At 32.9% G+C, this 19,566-nt stretch overlaps 1 protein-coding gene across 5 annotated transcripts in view; it reads right to left on the bottom strand.

The window, feature by feature from the left end:
- LOC105228832 (uncharacterized) overlaps positions 1-19,566 on the bottom strand; it is a 117,334-nt gene that overhangs the window by 34,842 nt on the left and 62,926 nt on the right. Inside the window, exons 1-2 of one of the 5 annotated variants that reach the window (XM_049454207.1) lie at positions 9,735-10,076; positions 1,813-1,914 (exon numbers count right to left, since the gene is read on the bottom strand). The gene's annotated coding sequence lies outside the window, so the exon portion shown is untranslated. Of the gene's footprint in view, positions 1-1,812; positions 1,915-9,306; positions 9,629-9,734; positions 10,077-19,566 lie in introns of those variants that run through there. The other 4 variants (XM_049454211.1, XM_049454212.1, XM_049454208.1 and 1 more) reach the window with 4 other exon arrangements.

The raw sequence follows: 19,566 nt of genomic DNA, 5'->3' as shown, positions 1-19,566 counted from the left end.
AATTTTCACGTGTTGATTCATTTATGCAAGTCAGTTGTATTTGGATCTTCTGCCATAAACATCGAAATATTTATATATATATATGTATATATTGTCGTTTCGACCAGCGATTATGTAGAATACACATAAATCCAGAATGGAATACATTCCATTATCAAAATTTGACCTCATTAATATGCGTCATATTGCTTATCATTTTAACTAAATTAGGAATAATAATAAATAAACATAAACAACAGATGACGTATCAGCAACGTGTGCAAATTTTATACGTAGTGTGTATGACTTATGCCTAATACCAGTTATACTCTTGCAACATGTTGCTACAGGGTATAATAGTTTTGTTTACCTAACAGTTGTTTGTATCGCCCAAGAATAATCAGGTTAGATATATGGTTATATTGTATGTATATATAAAAATGATTAGAAAGACGAAAGAAAAGAAAAGAAAAGTAGGGACAATAAATTTTCAAGCCCCCACATATACATAGAATATGTGTGCCACAGTGCGTATGGTTGACTTTTTGCCGAAAATATCGTTCAAAATGTAGGATATACATATAGTCGAGATAGATAATGATAAGGCTGTGTGTTAAAAATGGGTTGAATACGGTCAATATTTCCCTTGGCCTCCATATTCCTTATATATAAAGAAGTTTCAACTTCCCTTTGACTTTATAAATTAGATTCATACCATTAACCTAAGTATGACGAAATATCATTATTATCGCAAAATACTCGATTCCAGCGAGCCTTTAAATATAAATATATCAAATACAACAAAAGATAATCATTTATATTTTGAATGAGTCATTAGTCAGCATTTATTTAGTCAACTTGCAAATGCCATAATATAGATATAGGGAGAGTATCTAAAACGCTTTGCTATTATGGACATTTACAGATTGAAATTGGCAGGTACGATAAAATCGTAAACAAATATTTTTCGAGTTCTTTCACCCTTTGTTTAGGGTAAACAAAATGACATTGCTCTTAGATGCAACTGTTTGTCAACAAGCAAGTGACAAAAGTACCCTGTAAGAAACACAAAACCTTCGAGGGTAACCCATACTGTTTGAAATGCGAAGCTATGTGGGTTGGCCGCCATAACTGAGAACATTGGATGTAGCTGCTACACAGAGAACTGACGCTTCATAATCTTTTGCTGGCTGACTGACTGTATGTAAAATGTAGCATTATATATTTTTTTGCTTTTGAAAGATCACTTCAGTAGTGTTTTGCGATTTTTACAATGGATAAAAATATCGGACAAAAAATTTGTCTCACAGTTTTTATTTCTAAATAAATTTCGTGTGCGGAATTGTTGCGAATATTGGAAAAGGCTTACGGTGACTCAGTTTTATCCAAAACACAAAGATACGTGTGGTACAAAGCCTTGGTCGAGAGATCGTTGAAGACATGCCTCGTTCTGAATGACCGTCGCTTTCTTCAACTGATGAAAATATTAAAAAAGTGATGGATTTGGTGCTTGAAAATCGTCAGGCAAGTATTAGAGAGAGTTAGAGGGAGCTCGACATTTCTCACGAGTCCGTTCGAAAGATTTGGATGGATATTTTGGATATGAAACGCCTTCTTCATCCTAAGCACCTTGAATAAAAATAAGCTATTAAGCCAGGTTATGATCAAAAAAAATATGTTTAAGCGCTGTAGATAAACCTAATATTTCTATGTTCAAAGTTATATAAAATACTAATTTCAGGAAAAGTACTATATATATTTATCTTAAACCTTGTCTACTGGGATCAAATTTTTCTCATTCTGTATTAATTTAGTAGCCACAATTTTACTTACACACTTGTATATCAGCCGGAAGTTTTTGGAGGACACTTGTTGTCAAGGTGGTTGCATGGGCTTTGAGGAAAGCAGGAAGTATTCGAAGAGAGGCAACAGCAACTGAAAAGAGAAGCAAAATCATATGTTTAAACTTTTTGAAATGTAAAAAACTAATATCGTAAATACGAACGTGAAACCAAAAGCATTATTTTGCTATTAATAAATCTCACGATATATAATATTGAACTATATTTTGCATACATGAGTATGTTCACATGCACACAAGTAAACAAATTTTGAGCGATTTTCATCTAATCTGCTAATTAATTTAAACTGTTTGTTTAGTTGATTTTACGATGAGGTTCGACGTATTTTTGTTTTGTTTTTTTAATTTGCTTTCTGTTTTTGTTGCTAAGTTTGCTTCCCTGCATATATTTAGTAAATTTGTTCTTTGTTTACTTGCAATTCGCTCTGGCCCATTTTCTAAGCGCAATTATCGGGCATATATGTATACAAACAAGTATATGCAGGTAAACAAACAAGTATTTTTATAAGTATAAATATAGGTTTATATTTATGGGCCTGTATATTTATTTTAAAATTTGAGAGTAGAAATTCACAAAATGCATTCAGTGAGATTTTCACAGTTCATCGACAGCAAAAATCAAATTTAGAACATTTCAATGTCACAATGTATAGTATAGTATAGTATATAAAAATGTAAGCTATGTGAATATATATGACATTTGTAAATAAATACGGATATAAAAGGAAACTCAGTGCATGAGTGCCACACGAGTTATCGAAAACAGCCAAATCCACCAAATTTTCATCTGCGAATCGCTGTTAAATAGAAAAAGCGATCGATTTCAGTAGCGTAAGATTACTGGTGATGCAAATTAGGTCTCTTACGACAACTTCTAGCGAAATTAGACTGATTTCGTTAACCACGGTGAAGCGACACAAAAGTTGGCCAAGCCAGAATGGAGAGTGAGGAAGGTTTTGCTTAGGCCTACTTTGATCAATAGGAGATGAACGCTACGCTAAGCTACATACATCGACAGTGACTGCCGGAGATAGGGTACGTGTTCTCGGATGTGTTAACCATTGACAGGTCTTGATCTTTAACAGAAGTTGTCTTCGATTCGTCAAGTATTACTCTCCAGCACATCAAACAAACTATACCAAATGCTCAAACGAATGGGAGGAACTTATGGTACAAACCTGGGTCAAGTTAAGAAATTCTTATTTTCGCATTTTTTTTTTTGTTTTATAGAAATTACTATACTCGATTTTAAGGCATAATTTAAAAAATACAAGTAAAAGATGAAATTTGTATTTCGTAATCATTCTAAAAAATGAACCAAAAAACTTGATAGCATTTTACCACTTTAATGAGGCAACCGCATATCTTGCATGAATTCAACTCGATAACTTTGTTGTTGCATCAACATGTAAATTTTTTGACAAGTGAGCAGTAGCGAGCAGAGAAATGGCGTATCGAAGACTGCTACAATATCTGGATAATCGTTGCTGACTCAATTTTATTGTGTTAAGAAGTAAGTAAAATATTTTGCAGTACAGCTTTTGATTTTCTGTTGTCACTTTCTCATACAACAATTATACTAAGAAATTCATCGATATTTTGCGAATATTCTCTCTGACATATAATTTGTATCTGACTTCTGACTGTACCATAAGGCTATGATTTTTCAAATCTATCATTTCATCCATTCATATTGGGAGACCTTCACGAAATCCGTCATGAAGTGATCAACGAGCTTGGCTGAATTCACCATACCTTTGATATACACTAGTCTTTGATGGAGCTTCGTCGCCAAAAATTTAACTGAGTTCATCGATACACTTTTGCTGAGTTAATCCACTTTGAAAGTGGAATAATTAATAATAACATTTTTTGGCGGAGGTGAATATTTTAAGTTACTGTAAGTAACATAAATAGCGCTAGTATAACAAAACATTCTGAGTATATATAACATCAATAATGTCAAACCTTACGCTAAAGTTATCACTTGACAGTTGGCAACATTGGAGTTGCTGAAAACCGAAATATATAAAAAAATTACTGGTAATTACAGTTGAACTCCTTCTTATAGGAGAAGGTTATTGAATTAATTATTAATTGTATTAAGTCTGAATTAAGAACAATAATTATATTCTAAAGCAAATGTAAAATAATTGTTGACGTAATAGGTATGCTATTAGGTGAGACATATTACTGGAAATTCGAAAATAATACTAAAATAGTTAGAATAGTACTGAACTAAAAACTATGGAAAATCTTAGAAAACGGTTTTCTTTTCTGAATTTTTATCTCTAACACTTGCCAAGGGAAAAAAACAAAAACTATTGCCAAAAATGAGCTGAGAATAGTGAAATCATGAAGCATTATATCTGATAGATCTCTTTATAGCGACAAATTTTCTAAGGAGATGAAAGCTACCGTTAAGTATATAGAATTCGTGACTTATAGTCAATTCAAAATACATAGAGAGAAAGGGGAAAAAGTGTATTTAATGGATATCTTTGTCAATCCATCAAGCTAGCATCCTAAAATGGAAAGAATTGAGTGTTAATGAAAGGCTATTAGTTGCCATAAAAGTATTATCTCGTTTAGCTCATGAGAATTTAGAGTTATACATATAGGAGTAAGTATACATGGGTCAAATCCTTTGAACTGGTTAGAGCCTACCAGATATCTGAACAAGCAATATTATAATCTTAGTAATAACCATCCGTAACAAGACAGCTTACTTTTGGTAATACATTTTTACTTTCTTTTAGTATTAAAATTAGTATTAGAATTTTATGAATTGAATATAAATATTTTGTAGAGCAGCATACGGCACTTGCTATAATGCATTTTTGGCAGTTTAATATGTATCAAAGTAGTTAAGTACTAATATTAGCAATACGAAAGAGTATGTACAATATATTAACCAAATAACAAAATAAGCTAAATATTAAAACAAATTAACACTGGGGTGTTGGGCAATAAAAAAAGGTGTGATATTTTTCTGTTGATAAACACAAATAAAAGATAAAAATAAAAAAAAAAAACAATTAGCGAGCGTCGCTGTTGAGAGCACCAAACACGGGAGGCAAAAAAACAGCACAAAACATATGTTGTATATCTACAAAAAAAGTTGTATTTTAGCGCCACTTAAACGTGTCGCAGCGCAAACAAAGCGTGGCGTGTGACCCACAGTGCTGCGGACGATGGTGCTGATTGGCGTATGAGCGATTTTGATTGACTACGCATGGTCACTACATAGCTACACTACACATACACACACATATGTTTATTCTATATACATATATATATATGTATATATCTGCGCCTATTTATATGTAAATTCATATGTACGCTTTCCGCTGGCGATTTAATGGGGTGAAATAGATTTTTCACATGACAGCCGGCGAACGAGCACAGCAACAAAGCTGCTGCAAATTCGATGCAACAACAAATTGCAAAAACAAATAAATAAAATAATAAATTTGCAATATAAACATAAAACGACAAAAAAAAAATTAAATTGACTTTGCTTGTGTAGTGGTTAATTGCTTTTGTTTTTGGCTTCTGCTGCTTCGATGTTTGGCTTATTTGCACAGATTGAAATGTTTGTTATTCGATTAAATTTCTGTTTTTTGTTTATCTTATATTATTGATATCTTTTGACTCTCGTGATAGCAATTTTGTTGACCTTTCTTTGATATTATTATTTATGGAGATACATTTATTATTAATTATTACAAACTTTTATATTTTCAGGTTGCATTGCATTTACTTTGAGAAAATAGTTCACATTAAAATTGTTGGTTTATATTTTATATGCCATAATTAATGCTGTTGTTTTCACAGGAATTGCAAATTATCTTCTTGTTTTCACTCTGTTGTTATAAATAGTGTTGCAGATATCTTTACGTAACTAGTTATAGACTGGTTTCAGACTAGTTGCATTGATAAAAAAATGATAAAAAATAAATTAAATTAAAATAAAAAATTTGAAAAAAAATCAAATAAGTAAAAGAAATGTATAATCTGGGTCTTTCCGGAATATATGGTCGATTTGGAAATATTACCAGCCAAGTTTGAATCAAATTGATGAAATAGTTTTCAAAATAAAAAGGAAACAAGAAAAAGCGCTAAGCTAAATAAAAATGATTCCTTACACAAACTTTGTTTTAATCGGTCAGTTTGTATGGCAGCTATATGCTATAACGAAAGGCTACATAAGCCTAGACTTGAAGCGGCTATCAACGAAGCTGGAGGACTCTTTCCCAGACAAACGGCTTTAGATCCGGCGGATCAACATTAGGAGCTATAAAATGCGTCATTGAAAGTGTAGAAGCCGTGCAGCATAGATGGCTTAAATACTTAAGCTTAATCAGGTCACACTACTTCCAGCTCGCTACGGAAAAAATAGAGCCACTACTGCAAGCAAAAAAGCAAGTAAAATAACTAGGCAAAGACTAACCTTATGGGTACAAATCCAGCACGTCACAGGAAAGGGAGCGAAAATCACCTCCCAACTTAGCACATCAATGGCCAACATGAGGGCCCTATTTAAAAAAAAAAAAACTGCTAAAATCGCCGACAATCAGAGGGGCTGTGAGCTCAGCTGTTATCCGGCCACGGATACTACAAAAAATACCTCCACAGAATGGAAAAATTCGTAGAGCTGTGCGATGGAAACGAGAACGTAGAGAAAAATTGAACGCCTTAGAGTGGGAGTTTTTAGTGACCTGCAATTGGAACCCGATTTGAAAAATTTCTTCAAAAATTGTGGTGTGGCTTTGCATAATATCTTCACCGAATATTTCGAAGATATCTTAACAAAAGCAAAAAGTATATGCTATATCTTGAGGAAAAATAACATGTTCAAATTTCCGATAGGTAATTCAAAATCTAAGGGACTAGTTTGAATTTAAACTGCGCGCGTCGAAGGATTTGGAGAATTATTGGCAGTACTACCAACAAAAAAAAAACAATCATCTGAATTTTTTTGAAAAAAGGCGTCGCGTTGAAGTGTGTGAATCGATGCTTTCCGACTACCAGGGTGTCATGAAATGCATTATAACTGGCGATGAGACTTGGATCTATGCTTACGATCAATCGAGTGAATATCGTGCCAAAAGAGAGCCGAATCCAAAAAAATCGCGTCAAAGTCGCTCAAAAATCAAGGTCACGGTGACTGTTTTCTTCGCTTATCGTGGTGTTGTGCATTATGAATACCTTTCAAGCGGTCAAACAGTCAACAAGGAATATTATTTGAACGTTATGCGTCATTTGCGTAACGCTATCCGCCTAAAAAGGTCGGAATTGTGGAACGACAATTCTTGGTTTTTACACCACGATAATGCACCATCCCCTAGTGTCCTCGTAATTCGTGATCATTTCGCCAAAAGCTCAACCCATATCGTTCCGCAACCACCGTATTCACCTGATCTGGCGCCGTGCGACTTCTGGCTGTTCACCAAGCTCAAAAGACCGCTCCGGGGACACCATTTTTATACGATAGAAGAGACTCAAGCCACATCGAAGACTGAAGTAGATTCCTCATACATTTTATTCTCTCTGGCAGTTGTGAGTATAATCAATATATGGGAGCTGGGCATAGTTATGACCCAAATTTACCCCTCAATTACTTTGAACCTACACGTATTTTTCTTTATTTTGTCAAATTTGAGACTGGTGCTAAATTGGTGTCTGAAGCTGAAATTATTAGGTCAGTATGTAGTCTGGTTTTAATTACCCAACCTTCTTAGATAGCTAAGGAGTACATGTGTAAAATTTAATCAAAGTAAATGAATTGTTTCCACAAGTTAGTTTAAGCTTGATCAGGATTCGAATTGGACCATCAATTCGATCACGTTGATTATTAGGCTATTGAGAACCTAACGGGTGATTTTTTTGAGGTTAGGATTTTCATGCATTAGTATTTGACAGATCACGTGGGATTTCAGACATGGTGTCAAAGAGAAAGATGCTCAGTATGCTTTGACATTTCATCATGAATAGACTTACTAACGAGCAACGCTTGCAAATCATTGAATTTTATTACCAAAATCAGTGTTCGGTTCGAAATGTGTTTCGCGCGCGTGTTTTGTTCAGCGATGAGGCTCATTTCTGGTTGAATGGCTACGTAAATAAGCAAAATTGCCGCATTTGGGGTGAAGAGCAACCAGAAGCCGTTCAAGAACTGCCCATGCATCCCGAAAAATGCACTGTTTGGTGTGGTTTGTACGCTGGTGGAATCATTGGACCGTATTTTTTCAAAGATGCTGTTGGACGCAACGTTACGGTGAATGGCGATCGCTATCGTTCGATGCTAACAAACTTTTTGTTGCCAAAAATGGAAGAACTGAACTTGGTTGACATGTGGTTTCAACAAGATGGCGCTACATGCCACACAGCTCGCGATTCTATGGCCATTTTGAGGGAAAACTTCGGACAACAATTCATCTCAAGAAATGGACCCGTAAGTTGGCCACCAAGATCATGCGATTTAACGCCTTTAGACTATTTTTTGTGGGGCTACGTCAAGTCTAAAGTCTACAGAAATAAGCCAGCAACTATTCCAGCTTTGGAAGACAACATTTCCGAAGAAATTCGGGCTATTCCGGCCGAAATGCTCGAAAAAGTTGCCTAAAATTGGACTTTCCGAATGGACCACCTAAGACGCAGCCGCGGTCAACATTTAAATGAAGTTATCTTCAAAAAGTAAATGTCATGAACCAATCTAACGTTTCAAATAAAGAACCGATGAGATTTTGCAAATTTTATGCGTTTTTTTTTAAAAAAAAGTTATCAAGCTCTTAAAAAATCACCCTTTATTATCTAACTTGGTTAGCTTAATGTGGTACAAACAAGCATCGGTAGAACAAAAAGTAAATAATGGAAAATACTAGCTAATTTTTTTGTTATTTATTTAATTACATTCGTTCTAATTAGAATACAAAAATAAATAAAAGAAATCATATTCGAATTTGTATGAAATTGCAAAAAATTTCGAGTCTCGATTTCAGCACGAACTAACTGATAAGAGTTGTGCTGATTTTCTAATTGACAGCTAGACATGATTTGTTTTAATAAAATATGTATTTGACCCAATTGAAGAAGCAAATTGATGACTATAGATTATAAACGAAAAAAATTAAAAAAAATTAAAAAAAAAAAAAAAAATTAAAAAAAAAAAAATAAAAATAAAATAAATAAAAGCCAAACGATATTTCTGAGCTAACAAGAAATACTATTATTAATATGATTATGAATTCCTAACTAATTCATAAATTCAATATTTAAATGCCTACAACACAACTAGTGCAAATCTAGTTACCATCACACTAGTATCATTACAAGCGATTTTTCGCACTTCATCAAAATACTTATTAACTAGATATGTATTGGAAAACATTAAGCATGCATTGCTAGTTTAGATGCTTTAGATAAAGGCGCGCAAAAAATATTATTATTTTTTTGGTGTTTACTTTTGGCGTTGGTGTCAACCAGCACGCGTTGGCGGTCGAATGTGGTACAACAATGTAAAAAAGCGAGACAATTTTCAACAAAGAAAAACACAAATCAAAAATAGCGCTTTTCACTGCAGCAGTGTGACTTAAAAAAATCGAAATAAATATAAATGTAAAACAACAACAACAAAAGTGTATAAAAGGCGCCAACAGAATTTTCACGAGTTGTAAAATTTTTTTTAAAAATAGCACTGCAACGATCGCAACTATGCACGGCGACTACGCGGAATCGGTGTTTATTTTTATTGCTATTACATTTTATTTATTTTTTTTTTATTTCTATTAAATTTTATTTTTTTTATTTTTGTCTCTATTACTCTTTGTTTATTTTTATTTTTGTGTGCAACCAAATCTTTATGAACTTTATATTAAATCTTTTTTATTACCTATCAAAGTTTTAACACTTTCACACTGCACCAGTCACTTACACAATTTTTTTGGTTTTTTTTTATGTGCGCTGAAATTCTTATTTATATTAATTTATTTTATACAAATATTTTTAATTTTTAATTTATTAACGCTATAAAAACGAACTCGCAGACGAAAAATTAAAAATTTGAAATTTCGGCCGTAAGAACACCACGTGCGCGTTGAAAATTCGTGCATAAACTGAATTGGACAGACAAAGTGCTTAGCGGCGCGTCCACAAATACGCTGCGCAGTGATTGAATATTGTTTGCGAGCGAGATTCTCATTACTGCTGATAACAACAGTCAGCGGACAGTGGATGACTGAGCAAAACCAAAAAAACACAAAAAATAAAACAAAAAAAAAATTGAAATATAAGAAATAAAAAGAAAAACAGAGCACTAAACTGTTGTAGTGGACACTTTGATTCAGTTTGTATGACAGAGTTGCCAACTACATTGAAGATTTTGCTAATCTAAAGCTGTCGAAAAATATAAATTTATTGCAATAATTCTTTTTTATTTAATCAAAAATGTATAAATAGCAAAACGAAACCCAAAATTATATTAAAAATTTATTTACTGGCATTAGGGTGACCCAATAATTAGTCTGTCGAATTTAATGTTTAAAAAAATTGTAAAGAGGGGAACGACTATCCTTGCAAGAAAACAATTTTAGGTGTTGAAAAGTGACCGTGAACACAAGTTTTCCCATATAAATGTAAGAAAAATTAATTTCATTAAAAAATATCATAAATGGTTAACCCTTCAAGAAAGAATTTTTACATTGCGGATTAGTTGAAACAAAATTTCGTTAAAAAAATTTAAGTTAATTTAGTTAAAAAAGTTTTTAGTAAAAAAATGTTTAGTTAGAAAAAAATTTTAGTTCAAACTTTTTGGTTGAAAAAAAATTGTGTTTAAAAAAATTTGAGTTAAAAAAATTGTAGGTGAAAAATTTTGAGTTCACAAATTTTTAGTTAAAAATTTTTTTTCTTCAAAATTTTTTTTTAGATCAAAATTTTTTTAGTTCGTATATAAAATTTTTTAAAGCTAAGATATTTTTAATGAGTTTATCATATTTTAATGAATTTTTAACTTCAAACTTCATCACCGTCTTTTGAAATAAAGCTTAAAATTTTTCATAGTAAGGAAATTTTTTTTCTGTATATAAGTTCATTTGAAACCTTGAATTATTGTTTGTTTTTGGCTCTTGTTTTGTTTTCTTTTGTCCCACCCTAATATTTATAGACCTAAAGATAAGTCTTTTTTATACAAAAATATCAAACCCTCTCAAATAATAAAAAATTATATGCAAAATATGGTAATTATTTGCACTATAATTTTCTATCCTATTACACACCTGGTAACCCTAATCTATTGTTAGCGATAAGCGAGAGCGCCATAACGCTATCAACTCTCAGCGCAATCGAATAGGCGTCATTTGTTTTTGTACTCAGCTGATACTCGTACTGTGTAAGAGGCTATGTTGGACAGATATACTCGTATGCACTGCTGATGCATTCCCAAAACAAATTAGAATATTTTTACGAACTACTCTAATTCAAAAGGCGTTTATATTACACTGACTTATTTGTTAAGCATAAAGCTTAATTATTGGGTATTTTAATAAATTAAAATCGATATCCGAGATGTAAGACATATCTTGGAAGATTTATGGAAAATTTTGCTTACAATGTGTTGTTGTAAAATAAAATGAAATATTAAGGTTTGAAAAATTCCTTTCTAGTGTAACAGTGAATAAAACTAAGAACTTCTAAGCGACTCCGATTATCAGAATAGAACAGAGTTAGTGTACCACGAGAGATGCTTTTTTTCCAAATCGCTACACAGGGGTTGTGATTTGAAAATGTTTTACTAAGGACTTTTTATAATTTATTTTTGGGTATATTTGGGAAGATTGCACCAAAAACTACCACTACTTTTAATAGACTCTTCTGTATGTGAAGTGCCATAGCAACTCAGCAACCTCTCGACCAAATTGAACAATTTCGATTTATGAAAATGTTGAAAATCTAAATCATATGCATTGTACTATGATTTATATTCTGAGTCTGAATATACGATAGAATTACAGGTATTATTAGAATGTAGTAGAAGACTTTTCCGCATTGATTTACAAATTCCTTTTAACCAAGTGAATTTATTTATAAAGATCACAATTATTTCTAAAAAGTATTACTACAAAGTCTGTCGAATTTGCAGTGAGAAATATCCATGAGTGGAAAAAGTATTTACGAATTATAGAAAAGCTGAAGTAAATCCAAGAAGTGTATGTCATCTACATGAGTGCTAGGACTACATTTTTGCGATTTTTAGCAGCAACACATTTTCAAATTTGTTTGGTTGCCCCTCAAGAGAGTTGGATATAATCTCGAAGCCAGCTCGAAACACGAAAAATTAAGGACTGACTTGTCAACTCTTTCTTAGATTACTTTACAAAAGTTATCCAATTCGAAAAGCGATTGAGAGTTCACTGGAAATGACTTATTGAAGTTATAAGCGGAAAAGGCATTCTAGGTAGAACTTACATAACTGCTTTTAGCATCGGCTTCGGCTTCCTTAGGGGACTAAGACTAACGCGAAAATTATACATAAAGCGGAAATAAAAAAAAAAATTCGAGTACAAACAATACTTTCTAAAATTTGACAAAAACCAACCACTTGAGTTTAGAGCCATATACGTACATATGTATGTATTTTGCAGCCTGTTACGTAAAACTCCAAAGAAGTTAAGCAAACACGAGCGCAAACTGCAACAAACACGTGTTGCCCACTTAGGGACGGTAAGACTACATTTCATATTAAATTACATATGGAACAGTGACAGCGTGTGCTCAGCAGCGTGAGCGGCTAAAAATAGCACAGCGTTGCTCAAATAAATTCATAAAAATCGAATCGCGTAAGAAAGAAATTAGAAATACATAAAAATATATATATAAATTCATGTTTGTTTGTGTGTATGTATGCGTATGTTGCAATCGTGCAGTAAACGTGCGCGCCGGCACACATGCACCTTCTGAACATGTGATGTTGCACATACACATTTAAATATGAAACATAAGCATATACTATATGCATATGACACCACAGCTGATTTTTACACTCACGTGCAATATATCACAAGTGGAGTTTTTTTTTATTAGTGAAAAAATTGTTGCTAAAGAAATACACATTTTAGCACAAATTATAAAGTTACATGAGTAATATACTTCATAGGGCAAACTTATTAATTTTTACTCACTATGGCTGTACAGTAGTCCATTGTAGATATTGGAACCTGCTTCGTATAAGAGAAAAAAGTTTGTAAAATTTATTTTCTGGAAGGAAACAACATATTTTTCGACACCATTCGGTAATAACCGTAATACTGAGGAGTTTTTATAATTTCTTTTTCTATATTTTTGCTAAAATTGCAACAAAAAATTTATTGCTACCCCTACTTCTAAAGCACACTAATGTTTCACCCTTCCATTCAAAACTTGCTTAACCCCTTATAAAGTTTGAATTTTCAAAAAATCGATTTTTTTTCTTAATGTAAATATGTTTAAGAATACAGACAAAAAATTTCATATCGTTCCGGTGAAGATTTTTGAAGTTACAAGCAAATTTAAAGGCGTTTCAGAGTGCTTCGAAGTACAAGGTCTAATTTTAAACGTATTTTTCTCAAAATGGTGTTTTCATAGTCGAGTAATGTTGGTCACTCGAAAACGACTAAACTGATTGGTTTCAAATTTTAACACGAGCTTCTTAAATATAGTTTTATATAATACATATTTTTAGCATCGATGTTTTTTTTATAAACAATTTAAAGCCTAAATTTTGGTCAAAAATCGATTTTTTTTTTTGAGAAACCGCTATTTTATCAAAAAACTCGCATTTTGCTTATACCATAATATATATTCAATTTTGGATCCATAAATTTAAAAGCTTCCTGAGGAAAAATTCTGAAAAATTCGTTTTTTTCGCCATTCTAACTGTATATAATCCTTTAATAGACATAAAGTAACTCAGCAACCTCTCGACCAAATTTAACCAATTTTGGTATATAACATTTTTTCACTTAACTTTATGATACAGTTTAAAAATGAGGCCGCTACAACCATGTTTCTTTCCCATATGCTACTATTTTAAAGTCAGGTTCGTTAATTTTGCAGAAGATAAATCGAACTTATCGAATATAGCGAAATAAACATGATCAGCATCTGAACATATGTATAATTCAAATCCATCAGTGCCGAATAACAGAAACTTTGCTTATAGCAGGCTTTATATAAAAAGGTAACTCAAAATATATTTCAGACAATAATGCAATCTGATGTAAAATATTGATAAAATTGTTTCGGTACTTTACTCATGGAACTGAGTACATATGGATAAATTGAAGTTATCTCACTAAATTTAAGATAATATTATATTGGACAATCTGAGGGAATATTGAGTGAAATTAGACCATTCGGACAGTTATTATACAACAACATCAAATTTTTCAGAAAACTTTTTTCCTTCAAAATTATCCACTCAATTCGCGTTAAAGGCACTGCAAGGTGGGATTTGACAAATATTGATAAAAACTATAAGACATCTGAGCAACTTATGACAATTTTGATGTTATTAACTTTACCTTAATTCATTACGACAATTTGGATGGGAGGGATATACAATTTTTATTTACAAAAATACACTTCTAAAGAAATAACTGGTGTAAAAAATGATTAAGATAACTGATACAAATCGATGCGCTCTTATCTGTTTCTCTCTTCTGACTGGAACTCCTGGTCTCCCTTAATGGTTTTGCAAATGACTAATAGTTCTGGCTCCCTCATTACGGCTTGAGCCCCTCATCGGTTCTAACTCCTCAGCTTACAAATATAATTTCACAACAGATAACTCAAATACCTTAATGCAGCTTAGAATATGTCTGCTAAATTTCTCTAAGACTGAAAGCCTTGCAGCTAGTGTCATTTTAAAGTTTATGCTGTAATTTATTGCTGTGTAAACTGTTGTAAATAAATAAATAAATAAATTTCTCTAAAAAGTGGATATAACTGGACGACAGTTTTATTAATTGTGTACCGAATGAATATATTCTCGACCCTACGGTTGAGATAAAACACGGTTACGTGAAGGTAATCCCTTTATATTCACTGTTACACGGATAAATTGGAGACACTTCTAGCCTATATACTAAATATTGTCTGAAGCAAATATTGTTCGAAGCAAACCCCACCTCAATAATGACTCTCTCAATTTTTTATTTATACCAAACTCTTACAATCCGCTCCGATAAGTTAATATTGAGTCTCGACTGCACTGAAAGTTATCTTACATGTATAACCGTATATTTTTTGTATTAAAAATTACGATTATTTGCTTATTCAGTCTCAATTACAGTTTGTTGACAGTTGAAAAAGTGCATACAATGCACAGTAAACTTGTATGTATGTTGTGTATGTAGTATGTGCAATTACTCAAAACAAGAGGCGTTCATTCATAATATGGCGATATGAATTCGTACACATGTACAAGTATGTACACGTGTACAGTTATGTATATTTATTGTTGTGTTGTAAACTCAATTAGTTTGATAAGTTATCACAGTCAACTAAAAAGTCGCTCAGATCGGACTTTCTTTTTTTATACATATGTGATAAAAGTATGTCGTACAATATTATATAATATTCAGGTAAATATTACGGGTGTAAAAAAGGAAAAGGAAAATGCGAGTTGAAATATATGAAGTGACGACATTGCTAATTACAACGTTACGGATAGACAGGAGGTTGATTTTTATTTTATAATCACATTGAAGAGTGATGAATCGAACAAGCAACCCGTATAAATCAAAGAGAGAAAAAACATAAGGTAACCGTCTTTAAGAGTAAGAAAGTATTATTAGCAAATAACTTTCAGTTATTTTAAAGCAGTTCTGCTGCTTCTTTACTTAGTCGCCACCTTATATTGTCTAGAAATGCCTTTTTCAAGTATCAATTTTCTCACAGCGACGCAGTTGTTTTGGCGTGTGCTCACAAACTTTCCATAATGTTCTGCCACAAACTTTATTTAGCTGATAATATTTGCTCATAATAATTACCTCAGTACTCATCGAGACACTAATAATGATAATAATGAGACAAAATGCGTTTTATAGTAAAGTATGTAAACAAGTACCTAAGTACTTATTTCAGTAATTACAATTACTTCATTATTTACTCGCTGATGTTTGAATGCAGTAACGCAATAAATTTCGTCTCAGTTTAAGCAAATTATTTGCTCTGGCACTATCAGTTGCCTATTTTTAAAACGCCATTATTCCAGAAATAAATACTCATTAAATATAGACAATTGTTCTGAACCGATGCTGCATTCCATCGATTTGCATTGCTTACATACCCGATGGATTGTGATTGAATAGCTTGTCGGCGTCTAGTGTCAATCGCTTATCGCTGCCAAAGTTAAAGTCGCGCTCAGCGCACGAGCGTTAATGCAAATAAACAACGGGCTTGTAAATATTGGATTAGCCACTGAATGAAGATAGAAAGAAGGCAGCGCAGTTGTACATTGAACTGTGGCAAAAGTGATAAGATGCTAAGTCGCGCTGTGTAGCGGGCAGCTTTACACAGAAACTAAATAAAACTATAAGTATCTATCCCTGGACAAACCCATCTGGTCAGCCGACTGTCTTTTTTCTTATTTTTATGGTTATTTTACGTGTTTACATATGTATGATAAGTTAATTGTCAGATTTTGGTCAGGAATATACCACTTTCATGTTAACTCAGTTAAATTGAGGACTTTAATACAAAATACCAAAATAAATTTTAATTAGGATTCTTACAAGTCTTTATTGAAAACAAAAAAACTTTTTTTGGAGAGCAAAACAATGACGACGAAGTTTGAAACACCCCGAAACCTCGGAGATCCTATCAAATATGACAAGCTGAGCCGATTTATCCATGTCCGACTGTCTCTCCGTCTATCTGTACAATGTATAGAGTTCATATAATTTTAAGTTATCCCTAACCTTCAAAAAACGCGTGTATAAATTTGACAGATGTCGGATCATTAGTTTGTGAATTATATCACTTTGATATACATAAGTTGAATCAAAAACTTAACTTGGCTATGAGTTTACGGACAATGCTCAAGGAAAATCAACCATCAAGGATTGGCATGCTAGATTTAGACGAGCATCGAATTGAACGCCGAAGACGTCAAACGCAGTGGTCGCCCAAAAGATGTTGTTACCTATGAAAATGTCAAAAAAGTTCACAATATTATTTTGGATGATCATAAGGTCAAACTGCTCGAGATAGGAGGCACTCTAAAGATATCAACTGAAGGTATCACATCATATCATTCACGAATATTTGGCCTTGAGAAAGCTCTGCACAAAGTGAGTGGCGATAAGCTTACTTTTATGGGGTCTGAATTTTGGGATGTGTATGAAATAAGTTTTATAGACTATCTTGAAAAAGGAAAAACTATCAACTGCAACTATTACACAGCGTTAATGGACCGCTTGAAAAAAGAAATCGACGAAAAACGGTCGCATTTGAAGAAAACTAAAATCATGTGTCACCAAGCCAATGCACCGTATCACATGTGAGCAAAAACAATGGCAAAAATCCATGAATTGGGATTCGGATTACTTCCGCATTAACCGTATTCTCCAGATACGGGCCCTAGCGACTATTTTCTGTTCTCAGATCTCAAAAGAATGCTCGCTGGGAAAAAAGTTTCGTCGAATGACGAATGATCGCCGAAACTGAGGCCTATTTTGAAGCAAAAGGCAAATCGTATTACAAAATTGATTCTGAAAAGTTGTAGAGTCGCTATAGTCAGTGTATTACCCTCGAAGGGAACTATGTTGAATAAAAAACGTCATTTTGCTGAAAAATTAATTTTATTATTGTAGACCGGGGCCTTTTCAATTGACCTGCCACACACTCAATTCTTTTTAATTCAACTGGAAAACTTTCGTGTTGGTTTCACATCCGATTTTTTTTATAGAAAGCATGTATCAAAGGAGACAAACCCAAAATAGAAGATTATTTATAAAATGGTATATATGTACGTATATTTATACATTAAAGGACAAAAATGTTCACGAAAATACCAATATTTCCCTTAATCAGTGGAGGAGTTTGATTCCATTATCCACAAATGATGATTTGGTAATTTTTCGGTATGTCTGGGATTGGTATCCTGCATGAAAATATCTCCTTATCCATGATCGAATCTTAATCGTGATATGGAAAATATGAGTCCTCCAGAATATCAATTTAATCTGTGACACACATTACACCAACGATCCGCCGAAGTATAATACTTTCAGCTCATTTTCACTTTCAGCCCCAAACCATCACTGATCTACCTCCAAATTTCGTTGTTTAGCATATGTTGGGATCCTTTTCACCAACCTGTTTGTCAACCCATGTCCATGCGCACCCACTTGATCCAATCGATTAATTTTAGCTTCATCGGACAAAGTAGCTTTCTTCAAAGAAACATATGTGGTGAATTATTCATATTTTTGGCGAACCCTAATCGAGCCGTATGATGCTTATAACTTAAAAACAGGTTTTTTTGTAAGCGCTCTAGCCTTCAGCCTGCTATTTTCAGGTTTCTTTGTGCAATCTTGACGCCGACATTGACTCTCCCTGAGCTCTCTGACTTGCCTGGCAAATCGCGCCACAGTTGGGGACAACTTCAGCAGACGACATCTGCTCTTTCGTAAAATTGTTAAATTGTTTTATTTTTTTTATCGGTAAGAAACACAATTCCTTATATCTTTCATCACTTATCACCAGTAATTCAAAAGCAATAGCAACAAATTACAGAGAGTTTTATCATATAAACTTATACTCATATGTTAACGACCATAATATCGCCAGAAATAGCCTTTGCTCTAAGGCTTGTGCTTTTGAAACCGATACTGCTTGTCGTCTACTAAATATAAAGACCCGTTCAAATAATTTTATGACGCTCTATATCATATTTGACCCGTTTTTGAGAGTCCAACAGCTGCCGAACAGACACTAATTGAAATATATAGATCAAACTTCACACGAACATGCCAAAGGTGAAACTAATTTAGAACTACTTTATCGATTCGTTTGCAGCGCGCTGTTTATATGGGCTTAGTCCTAGTCAAATTTGATCAAAAGTTCATATTATTAAAACATACATTTTTTTTAATTCCAAACAATAGTTTCCAAAATTAATACTTAGTATTTTTATATTAACGTTTTTATTACTTTAGCCGCCTACCACTTCATATTTTCGCTTCTTAATTTTTTAGTTATTTTTATTAATTTCTTCATTCAATATTCTTTCTCTTATTTCACATTCTAAAGCATTAACTTTAAAATTTCCACCAAAAAGTAAAAAGCTGTTTATAATGCCATTACTTCGAAGGCCAAATCTAACTAACACCAACTAAGCGCTGTAAAATCATATTTGAATTCGCGCCTAAAAGTATGCAACAGTTATAATTACATTTCAACGCAACGCAGCGGAACTGCGCAAACAAACGCTTACAAACTAGTCAAACACTAATGAACCTGTACACTCACACATACATAGCAACGCATGTATACAATTTTGTTCATAACGGTAACCTTGAACGCAGCACCTGTTGCACAGTGTTGTGTGTGCGAAATTTAAATATCGCATGACAAGCAAACGTTGAAAAGTGAGAAGTAATAAATTGGCACATTGACACACTTTCAAATGAGTGGAACTAAAGTATGAAATATACATAAGTATACAAGTGTAACTGTGTATTTGT

Source organism: Bactrocera dorsalis, chromosome 4 (genome assembly GCF_023373825.1).
Source record: "Bactrocera dorsalis isolate Fly_Bdor chromosome 4, ASM2337382v1, whole genome shotgun sequence".
Lineage (NCBI taxonomy): Eukaryota > Metazoa > Arthropoda > Insecta > Diptera > Tephritidae > Bactrocera > Bactrocera dorsalis.
Note: the sequence above shows the minus strand (reverse complement) of the source record. Positions and strands in the feature narration are given on the sequence as shown.